General features: G+C 37.7%; 1 long non-coding RNA gene across 1 annotated transcript in view; it reads right to left on the reverse strand.

The window, feature by feature from the left end:
• Positions 1 to 294: 294 nt before the first annotated feature.
• The window catches only part of LOC134479371 (uncharacterized), an 84,927-nt gene continuing 72,597 nt past the window's right edge, over positions 295 to 12,624 (reverse strand). Inside the window, exon 3 of the long non-coding RNA XR_010052644.1 lies at positions 295 to 854. This is a non-coding gene — a long non-coding RNA (uncharacterized LOC134479371). The remainder of the gene's footprint in view (positions 855 to 12,624) is intronic.

A 12,624-nucleotide genomic window follows, 5' to 3' on the forward strand; every position in this document is an offset into this window, starting at 1 on the left:
ATTAATGGTCAACTAACACCTGGTGCATAAACCGCACATGTGCAGTACCGCTGTTCACCACTAGAGGGAGCCCTAGCAAGGGGACAAGCCTGCACATGCGCAGTAAGTCGTTTATATCCAGACAAGGCTGGATGTCGGCGCCATCTTTGTTTCGCCGCACCGCTCTCTACACTATGTGCCTTTATTCCCAGCTCTTTGGACTCAGAAGAAGGAGGATTAGGAATTCAAACCTAGTCTCAACTACATATCATGTTTGAAGCCAGATTGGACTACATGTCTCAAAAATCTATAAAAAAAAAGTTGTATGACTATTTTTTATTGGATATTTTATTTATTTACATTTCAAATGTTATCCTCTTTCCCAGTTTCACATCTGGAAACCCCTATCCTTTTCCCCCACCCACCCATTGACTCCCACCTCACCACCCTAGCATTCCCTTACACTGGTGTATCGAGCCTTCACAGGACCAAGGGCCTCTCTTTCAATGATGCCCAACAAGGCCATCCTCTACTACACATGTGGCTGGAGCTCTGAGATGTCTAAATGGTTGATGTTGTTTTTCTTCCTACAGGGTTCCAAATCCCTTCAGCTCATTCAGTCCTTTCTCTAACTCCTCCATTAGGGACCCCATGCTCAGTCCAATGATTGGTTGTAAGCATCTGCCTCTGTATTTGTCAGGCTCTTGTAGAGTCTCTCAGAAGATAGCTATATCAGACTCTTGTCATCAAGCCCTTCTTGGCATCAGCAATAGTGTCTGGGTTTGTTGTCTGTACATGGGATGGATCCCCAGATGCGGCAGTCTCTGGATGGCCTTTCCTTCAGTCTATGTTCCATACTTTGTCTCCATATTTCCCTAAGGCAGGAAAAATTCTGGTTAAAAATTTGGAGATGAGTGAGGCCTCGCCTAACCTCTGGATATGGACTGTATAGGCTCTCCCTCCCCTTTGTTGGCCTTTCAGCTAATCCCATTCCTGTTGTGTCCTGGGAGCTTCTTGCTTTCCTGGCCTCTGGGTCTTGCTGGTAACTACCTCAGTTCCCCATCCCCCAGTGCTACATAACTCTGTTCAACTTCCTAACCCTCTGTATACCATCACTGTCTTCTCCTATACCTGATCTTGCCCATCATTTTCCCTCTCCCCCTCCTCTCTTCTTCCCAAGTCCCTCCCACCTTCTCCTCCTGTGAGTATTTTGTTCCCCATCCTAAGAAGGACTGAAGCACCCACACTTCCATCTTCTTGAGTTTCATGTGGTCTGTGAATTGCATATTAGCAATTCCAAGCTTTTGGGCTAATATCCAATTATCAGTGAGTGCAATCTCCCTCCACTCCCCCCAGTCCTTCTGTCAGCTCCCCAACTAGGTTCCCTGAGTTTAGTCTGATGGTTAGCTCCAAGCATCTACATCTGCATTGGTCAGTTGTTGGCCAGACTTCCTTAGAAAACTCTATACTAGTTTCCTGTGAGCAAGTGGTTCTTGACCACAGCAAAAATATTGGATTCGGTATCTGCAGACATGATAGATCCCCAGGTGGGGCAGTCCCTGGTTGGGCTTTCCTTCATTCACTGTTCCATTTTTTGTCTCTGTTCTTCTTTTGCACAAGAACATTTCTGGGTTAAAAACTTTAAGATGGGTGGATCGATTTGCATTCTTCTACATGCTGACCTCCAATTGAACCAGCACCACTTGTTGAAAATGCTATCTTTTTTCTGTTGGATGGTTTCAGCTCCTTTGTCAAAGATAAAAGTGACCATAGGTGTGTGGGTTCATTTCTGGGTCTTCAATTCTATTCTATTGACCTACTTACCTGTCTCTGTACAATACCATGTAGTTTTTATCAATATTGCTCTGTAATACAGCTTGAAGTGAGGGATGGTGATTCCCCCAAAAGTTCTTTTGTTGTTGAGAATAATTTTCGCTATCCTGTTTTTTTGTTATTTCAAATGAATTTGCAAATTGTTATTTCTAACTTTATGAAGAATTGAGTTGGGATTTTGATGGGGATTGCATTGAATCTGTAGATTGCTTTTGGCAAGATGGCCATTTTTTACTATATTAATCCTGCCAATCCATGAGCATGGGAGATCTTTCCATCTTCTTCAATTTCTTTCTTCAGAGACTTGAAGTTCTTGTCATATAGATTTTTCACTTGTGTGGTTAAAGTCACACCAAGGTATTTTATATTATTCATGAGTATTGTGAAGTGTGTTGTTTCCCTAATTTCTTTCTCAGCCTCTTTTTCCATTGAGTAGAGAAAGGTTACTGATTTGGTGTGACATATTTTTAAAATTGATTTATTCTTCCCAAATCTCATACATTTCTGAGACCTACATAATTGACCAAGCTGTCCCAAAAGGAATGACCTGGGGCAATGGAACATGAAGAAATGATATACATACATACATACATACATACATACATACATACATATGTACAGACATAAAGAAAATCTGGAATTGGGTGGGCCATACACTCTGATGGAAATGTACTGGAGCATCACATATATTTTATGCATATGAACAGAGGAGTATGTTTATTGTATACAGATAAACAAGGAAGCAAGTTTAGATAACCTAGGTAGAGAGTCTCTATAAGGTAGCAATGTCAGGCTATAAACATCCTAGAGAAGAAAGCTTCAGCTGACATTTTCTAGAAACAAGGTCAATCTGCATGTGGACCAGGAGAAGGCTAGGTCTGAGGTACTGGTTCCTTGAACGACCTTTCCCATTTCAACAACACACAGTCAGCCAGGGCTTCCTCTGCACTCCATAATACATATGTAATATACTTTGACCATTTGATAATGTGAATTACTAAAAACTCTATTTTATTGTACTAAAAATATTAGATTTACCCAATTTATTAAAAATGGTAAGTATGCCATGGTATCTTATTGTTTAATATAGGTACAATGTTATATGAAAAAACTCTAATGTCATGTGACTGTATCTTCATGTCAAATGACTGCCAACTCCCTATTCTATTTTACTTCTCATTACCAGTTTGTCTAGCCATCAGGTTTGAAGACTGATAATTCCTATTTAAAATGCACAGACTAAGGGATCAATTCTCCTATCCCGTTCATGCTCTCCCTCCTGCTGCATCCTTTACCTTTCAATTTACATGCCCTAGCAGATGACACCCTCTTGTTTGCAACTCAAACTTGGACATCATTTCTAAGCCTCAATCCTCTTCAGTCTATGGCCATTCAACACATAGTGCTCATTACCATCCAATACCCAGGAAATAAAATATTCAATATACAAATTTTATTTTTCATAAGTAAAAACTGAGTCCTGAGTAGCTTAGTGGATGTTTTATCACTGTCTGCTAGAAACAAAACAGTAATTAAAACTGTTTCTCTAGAGAACATCATGCCATCAAAGGTATATTCTTTGAGATTACTAAAAAAACTTGAAAACTCTTCGATTTACCAAGAAAAACAAAGAACAACCAAAAGGGTACTTCAAAAATGATTGCTATTCGAAAAATGATTAATTTTTAGTTCTCAAATTCCCATTAAGTCCTTACTTTGGATTCCAGTTTTTAGTAAAGTATCATCTTCTCCTCTTTTTTTCCTGAATATAGTCTCCAGCATAATTTTCGCTCATAGTAGCTGAGTCAATAGTGCACGTTTGTGTTTTTGTGTTGTTGAGTTGTCCCCATGGTCATCTCCAGTAATGGATCAAGACAGTGTACATGAACATCTTGGTTAGCTCTCCCTTTCCACAGTGAGGTCTGGGGCTGCTCTTCTGCTTTGTGTAACAAATGCTCTTCCCTTATGGGTCATCTTACAGGCCCCAGTATATAAGCTAGCTGTTTGAGCTGCTGTCTTGACTTCCCTAAAATGACAACACCAAAACTTAAAACCATAAACATAAAAAAACCCACTCCAACACTGTCTTACTTTTGTCAGCATATTTTACACAGAAAAAAAAAAGAAACTAGAATGCTCTGAAGGCTCTTGTGTAAACAGAGATACATGAAAGAAAACTAGAAATTGTGTTTTGAATAAGGGAACAATGAGGACTGTCAACCAAGAGGTGGTTTGGTCTCCAAATAACCACCATGGCACACTTTTTTCTGAACACACACACACACACACACACACACACACAACTTGTAAATAATGGAGGTTCCAATTTGTTATACAAATGGTGATATTGAGTAGATAGTAGAATATAGATATCAGTGGTTCAAATTAATACAATATGGAGGCATGAGTTTGTGGGTAGTTTCCTAGACATTAGAGCACCATTAACCTCCTTTACCATCCTTCCTCACAGAGGACTCTGTATGCAAACTGAAGTCTGATATGTATATCTTAAAATAAATAATATGTGGGTGCAGTTATATGAAAAAGGTCCCCATCATTACTAAACCCTCCACTCTTATATCAATTCAGGTGATAGGAAAGGATTTAAGGACAATAATGAAAAAGGAGAGGAAAGTATGAAATACACATTAAAAGACATTCAAAGGATGTGTTTGTAATATTAACTCATTTCTAAATGGACAGACAAATCTATCAGGAAGCTATGCATGTGGCTCTAACCTTCATTGTATCCACAATTTATCTTGTTAACACCTATGACCTTTATTTGTTTAACTTACTCAAAACCTTATGAAGAAAAAGGAATAAAATTTCTTTTATAAACTTTGGGATCCCTAAGTCTGCTTTAAAAACTCATTCCTTTCCTATGCACTCCCATTACTCTCTCATTTATTATTATATAAACATCATTTTACAGGATTCACTCAGGACAAAATCACAGTCACAAAGGTTGAAAACTGGGTAGCTGTACCTTTTAAACTTTTCAAAGATTCAAATCACCTTTGTGAGGAACAATGCTGAGTAAAATTATTTTTATCTTCTTACATTATTCCCTTATCTAGTTTCTGATCAAGGGTAAGCCAGAGCCAACACTGTCTCCACCATCCCTGTGTGATGCACTTTTGCTTCAAGCCTGGATTATCTCAGAAGCCTCTGTTATCACTTTTCTTGATTTTTATGTAGCTCGTTGCCAATATCTGTATAACAGGCAGACTAATCTTCTAGAACACATACTAATCACATCACTCCCTGATGAAGAATCTACTTTGATCTGCCACTATATAAATTTATTTTATTTTTAACACTCTGTCCTTGTCTCTAATTCCAATTTCCCTAATGTGTTATAAAACAAAACTTCAATCTTGCTTATATTTTATTTTATTTCATAATGCTTTCATATGACTTATAATGCACCTTAATGCTTGTGTATAATGTATGGTGTGTTTCATACCAGTTTCCTAAAGTACTAACTTACAAATATTGTCATTGAGACCACTCAGGTGAGTCTTTAGAAAACAAGCACTTATTTCATAACTCCAGCATTTCTCTTACTTTCCTGTGGCATGACCATGGGACAATCATTTCTTTTCTTTGTACTTCAATTTTGTCATTTGCAAAAACACAGGGTTGAATTCAATAGTCTCTCTGGTCCTTGTAATTTTCATGCTTTTTGAGGCCTTTGCATCTCCAGTAGAAGAACAAATGAATGACTAAAGATAATAGCTTATAGGAAGTCTACATTTGAAACAATCTAATAAACTAGATGGCATAACACTCAACAGATATATATAAACTAGCAGTGTATCTTGATGGAGATTTTTGTTTCGCCATTTTGTAATTTGTGCAAAGTGTTTTGGTTTTGTTTACCAACTAACACAGTCCACCTCTGACTGCTTTACACAACCCTAGTGTTTTTAGACAATCCCCCTTGCTTGGAATCTTCTCATATCTGGTTACAATAAAGATAAAGTTGGGATAACATTCCTAAAAGAAGTTAAAATTACCCCAAAAACAAAAGACAGTGACATAATAATAGAGATTGCTGCATCTGGTAAGGAAAAAGTGCAACAAATTATGGTAGATAATCCACATCTTGGTCATTTTTCGCTCTAAACTTTGCCCAGACTCTCACTCACCTAAGTTGCTTAGTATCATGACATCAGTTCAAATCTATTTTTTTCTCAAAGCCAGGTTACAAACTCACTTCATTAGCCCAGCCTTCCTATCACTTCCTTATTCTTCGTGGAACATAGGTCTCTGCATATTTTCTGAATTCTTGCTTTACATTCAACATCTGCAATCAAAAGCATCATTCCCGGTTATTTAGCAAGGCTTTTAAACATGATCACTCTAACACTTCCAGAGCCACACTAATAGACTCTATAACTGTATACTGGTAAATGAGTCTAGAGAGCAGGTATGTATATTAATTACATCAATAATTTACTATGAAGAATATATAAGCTATAATGAAAGTCCATTTATTGAATCCCTAAATTAATTCAATTTGTTGGCACATGGCATAGTGTTGGACATTGTCAACAATAAAATGAGGGAGGCCTCATGGGGTTTTGTAAGGAATACATTATTCACTAGAACTGACTATTAAGTAGCTATTACCACTTAACTGTTTCTCTTAAGAGAATCCTTATGTGAGCACACAATACCTCAAACTAAGAAGTTATATGGCTAATATCAAAACCTATGCTTAGTGAATTTTTATTCAATTATACTTATACAAATAAAATAACCAAGAATAAGTCAATCAGCATATATTCAAATATATTATAAAGAAAGATAATAGAAAACATGGAAGATTATCCACAAAATTTAAAAAAAGAAAGAAAGAAAGAAAGAAAGAAAGAAAGAAAGAAAGGAAGGAAGAAAGAAAGCTCACAACAGATCCAGAATAGAACATTCCCTTGGCATCCAAATCCTCAGTTCCCACTCATACAGCGTATCACATTCGATTACTTCACATATTGACATAAAGTATATTTAATATGATTAACATTTATAATTCATAAATATTGGCTCAGATACTCAATCTTACTTAATGATGTTGTTTGTAAATCTAGATGAATGGGCTGTTGTATGACAGTTTCCTCCAAACTGAAACATTCCTTGCATGGAAAAAGGTTCATGAGACCCCGGGGGATAAAATAGATTGACATGTCTAAGAAAGCTAAAACTTGCACAACGCATAGGTCCTCTCACCAGAGTTATAGAAGCAGTAAGCAATTACTGGGAGTGGAAACTCTAACGAGCAAAAGTACTGCAAGGATATGTCTCAGACATGTAGAGTCTACCTCTAAGCCAAGCAAGAACTCCAAAAATGCAGCTTTTGAGAAAGGTCAGCCATGATGGGCAGGCTTTTTGATAATGCAACTGCATTTGAGTTACCCCTGTTCCTATAGCAACCCCTTTCTCTGCACTTTGATACCTATAAGTTCTCCCAGTAAAAAGTCATTGGTTAACTAAGCTGGACTTTGGTAAGCTCATTACCTTGGTCTGTGGTGAGTTTCCTTTCTGGAGTGAATAAGTCTCTCTCTGTCTCTCTATCTCTGTCTCTGTCTCTCTGTCTCTGGTTCTATCTCTGTCTCTGTCTCTCTGTCTCTGTCTCTGTCTGTCTGTCTGTCTGTCTCTCTCTCTCTCTCTCTCTCTCTCTCTCTCTGTTTGTGTGTGTGTGTGTGTGTGTGTGTGTGTGTGTGTGTGTGTGTGTTTCTGTTGGCATTTCCATTGGAAAAATCTTTCATACAACACAGAGGCACATAAATGAATCTTTTACAATCTTATTAGAAGTACCATTAGAAGCTAGGATTAGAAGCTAGGCTGACAGATAAAGGCATGGAGCCTTCTAACAGAATAGTGTTTCAACAAGGTTCATTGCCAGTTGTGCTTCTTATGCAAATGCACCACACTCTGAATGTCCTATGAATAATGACAGATGCACTGGAAGACATAATTTTAAGGTGCCAGCCTATTGGTTCACATATCCCACTAGTCTCTTTCCAGATTTCTGCTACTCTCTTTATCACCTTCCCTGTGGCAGCTCCAAACCCTCTTCTTGTTCACTAATCAGAACTCACAGACTAACTATGGAGTCACTGGGGAGAGCTGTCATCTTTGAAAGAGCTGCCTTTTTTCTGTCTTGAAGGCATAGATGACAGCTTATATGGCCCCTACTTTCTGCCTTCCTCACATATATTACAGTAATTCATTGTCCTGATTTTTCTCTTGTCTAAAACACACATTACAATGGTTAATTTTTTACCCGTCATCAGCTTGCTTGGATTCAGAATCACCATGGAAACGTAACTCTCTGGGTGTATTCAGAAAGGTTTGACTGAGGAGGAAAGGCTTGCCTTAAATATGGGTGACACAATTCCATGGGCTTAGGCACCATACTGAAGAGAAGGGATAAAGCAGGCTGCACATTAGTATCCATCCCTTTCTATACCTGACTGTGGATAACTCATTCTTCTACAACCATGCTCTCCCAATCACAATGGGCTGCTTTTTTAAAGCTATAAACAATAAACTTTTTTTTTTCTGGTGGATTGCTCCGTATCAGGTATTTTATAGCAATAAGCAAAGTAACTAATACAAAGATATTGTTTTACTTCTATGCCTTGTTTACCCTTCCGTTCATGCCATATGTCCTCAATCATTAGTGTTAGGCATTAACATCGGGGAAATGTGTGTTCCTGCTACTTATTTGATATATGAATTAAAAAGTCAGCTAAAACTCTACAATTTAATGATAGTACTAATCGTTAAATTGTACTAGTTATGAGAAACACTGGAATTTTTGTAGAAAAGAGAATAAATATTATTCTTATTTTTGTTCTTTATAAAGAAGGACCATGAAACTGACAGCAGACTTTACCTTATCATCTTCATCACCACTTCTGAGCTTTAGAAAAGACAATGAGGATATTCCCCACAGTGTTCCTTTGCAACTTGACTAACCATCTCATAGAAACAAGAATAATGAAAATGTAGTCCTTAGGCTATAAATGAGTAAATAAGTCATTTATACCTGGTGAGAAGTCTCAGCAGCAGGCATTAGCACAAGGATAGACTCCTGAAGTAGTGTACTCTGATCTATAAAGAAGAGATTAGGCTATCCAGACTGCACCAGAATCTGAACGAACCGGTCAAACAGCTCCTTGCACCCAAATCCTGTGGGAGGGAAAGCTAGACTTTCAGAGGGGCAGACATGACTGGGAAACCAGAGGAGACTATTACTCTTTGCCCATATTTCTGATTGTAGAGGAAAACACTTAGCACCATCTGAGCCCCCTGCGCACAGGGACCCAAAGAAGTAGGGGCAGACCCTTGTGGTTGCTGCCCTCATAGAAAACTGAAACCCAGCTCTGAGGAGCGACTTCAGGCCCAAGACCAGAGGTAAGACCAACTTTTCTGCTCCAAGTGACCTGCCTGGTGGACTCAGGACACAGACCACAGGAACAACTGAAAGCTTGTGGACAAGAACGACTACGTGCCTGAAAGCAGAACATTCTATTCCTATAACTGGCTGAAAGAAAAGAGGTCTACAGCACTCCTAATACATAGGCCTATAGGATAGTCAAGCCACTGTCAGAAATGGCAAAACAAGGTAATACCAGAGACAACCTGATGATGAGAAGAAGCACAGAAAACAAGACTACATGGCATCATCAGAGCCCAATTCTCCCACCAAAGCAAACACTGAATATGCAAACACACCAGAAAAGCAAGATCTAGATTTAAAATCACATTTGATCATGATGATGAGGAACGTTAAGAAAGACAAAGAATTCCCTTACAGAAATGCAGGAAAACACAAGTAAACAAGGAGAAGCCCTTAGAGAGGAAACACAAAAGTCCCTGAAAGAATTACAGGAAAACATAATCAAACAGGTGAAGGAATTGAAAAATGGAAATATAAATGATAAAGAAAGCACAAAGGGAGAAAAACCCTGGATATAGAAAGGCAAAAGAAGAGACAAGGAGCCATAGATGCAAGCAACAACAACAGGATACAAGATATAGAAGAGAGAATCTCAGGAGCAAAAGATTCCATAGAAATCATTGACACAACTGTCAAAGATAATGGAAAATGGAAAAAGCTACTGGCCCAAAACATACAGGAAACCCAGGACACAATGAGAAGATCAAACCTAAGGATAATAGGTATAGAAGACAGTGAAGACTCCCAACTCAAAAAACCAGTAGATATCTTCAACAAAATCATAAAAGAAAACTTCCCTAACCTAAAGAAAGAGATCCCCATAAACATACAAGAAGCCTACAGAACTCAAAATAGATTGGACCAGAAAAAAAAAAAAAAAAAACTCGTGTCACATAATAGTCAAAACACCAAATGAACAAGACAAAGAAAGAATATTAAAGGCAGTAAGGGAAAAAGGTCAAGTAACTTACAGAGACAGACCTATCAGAATTACACCAGACTTCTCAGTAGAGACTATGAGAGCCAGAAAATCCTGGACAGATGTCATACAAACCCTAAGAGAACACAAATGCCAGCCCAGGTTACTGTATCCAGCAAAACTCTTAACTAACATAGATGGAGAAACCAAGATATTCCATGAGAAAACCAAATTTATACAATAACTTTATACAAATCCAGCCCTACAAAGGATAATAAGTGGTAAAGCCCAACACAAGGAGGCAAACTACACCCTAGAAAAAGCAAGAAACTAATCGTTTTGCAACAAAACAAAGAGAAGACAAGCACACAAACATAATCTCACCTCAAAATACAAAGATGACAGGAAGCAATAATCACTATTCCTTAATATTTCTCAGCATCAATGGACTCAATTCCCTAATTAAAAGAAACAGATTAACAAACAGGATATGTAATGAGGACTCAGCATTTTGCTGCGTACAGGAAACCCAATTCAGAAACAAAGACAGACACTACCTCAGAGGAAAAGCTGGAAAACAAATTTCCAAGCAAATGATCTAAAGAAGCAAGGTGGAGTAGCCATTCTAATATCAAATAAAGTTGATTTCCAACCAAACGTCATCAAAAAAGATAAGGAAGGTCACTTCATATTCATGAAAGGAAAAATCCACCAAGATGAACTCTCAATCCTAAATATCTATACTCCAAATACAAGGGCATCTACATATATAAAAGAAATCTTACTAAAACTCAAAGCACACATTACATCTCAAACAGTAATAGGAGGAGATTTCAACACCCCACTCTCATTAATGGACAGATCATGGAAAAATAAATTAAACAGAGACATAGACAGACTAACAGAAGTTTTGAACCAAATGGATTTAACAGATATTTATAGATCATTCTATCCTAAGACAAAAAGATATACCTTCTTGTCACCACCTCATGGTACTTTCTCCAAAATTGACCACATAATCAGGCACAAAACAGGCCTCAACAGATACAGAAAAATAGAAATAATCCCATTCATCCTATCAGACCACCACAGGCTAAAGCTGGTCTTCAAAAAAATAAGGAAAGAACACCCACATATACATGGAAGTTGAACAATGCTCTATTCAATGATAACCTGGTCAAGAAAGAAATAAAAAAAGAAATTAAAGACTTCTTAGAATTTAATGAAAATGAAGGTACAACATACCCAACCTTATGGAACACAATGAAAGCTGTGCTAAGAAGAAAACTCATAGCTCTGAGTGCCTGCAGAAAGAAACAGGAGAGAGCATATATCAGCAGCTTGACAGCACACCTAAAATCTCTAGAGCAAAAAGAAGCAAATATACCCAGGAGGAGTAGAAGGCAGGAAATAATAAAACTCAGAGCTAAAATCAAACAAGTAGAAACACAAAGGGCTATACAGAGAGTCAACAGAACCAAAAGCTGGTTCTTTGAGAAAATCAACAAGATAGATGAACCCTTAGCCAGACTAACCAGAGGACACAGAGTGTGTGCAAATTAACAAAATCAGAAATCAAAAGGGAGACATAACTACAGAATCAGAGGAAATTCCAAAAATCATTAGATCCTAATACAAAAGCCTATATTCAACAAAACTTGAAAGTCTGGATGAAATGGACTATCTCCTAGACAGATACCAGGTACCAAAGTTAAATCAGACACAGATAAACCTCTTAAACAACCCCATAACTCCTAAGGAAATAGAAGCAGTCATTAAAAGTCTCCCAACCAAAAAGAGCCCAGGTCCAGATGGGTTCAGTGCAGAATTCTATGAGAACTTCATAGAAGAACTCATACCAATACTATCCAAACTATTCCTCAAAATTGAAAGAAATGGAGCACTACTGAATTCCTTCTATGAAACCACAATTACTCTTATACCTAAACCATACAAAGGCCCAACAAAGAAAGAGAACTTCAGACCAATATAACTTATGAATATCAACACAAAAATACTCGACGAAATTCTTGAAAACCAAATCCAAGAACACATCAAATTAATCATCCATCATGATCAAGTAGGCTTCATCCCAGGTATGCATGGGTTTAATATACATTGATGGTCTAATATACGGAAAACTATCAACGGATTCCACTATATAAACAAACTGAAAGATAAAAACCACATGATCATTTCATTAGATGCTGAGAAAGCATTTGACAAAATTCAACACCCCTTCATGGTAAAAGTCCTGGAAAGAACAGGAATTCAAGGCCCATACCTAAACACAGTAACAGCCATATACAGCAAAACAGTAGCTAACATTAAACTAAATGGAGAGAAACTTGAAGCAATCCCACTAAAATGAGGGCCTAGACAAGGCTGTCCACTCTCCACCTACTTATTCAATATAGCT

The sequence above is a fragment of the Rattus norvegicus genome, chromosome 6 (genome assembly GCF_036323735.1).
Source record: "Rattus norvegicus strain BN/NHsdMcwi chromosome 6, GRCr8, whole genome shotgun sequence".
Taxonomy (NCBI): domain Eukaryota; kingdom Metazoa; phylum Chordata; class Mammalia; order Rodentia; family Muridae; genus Rattus; species Rattus norvegicus.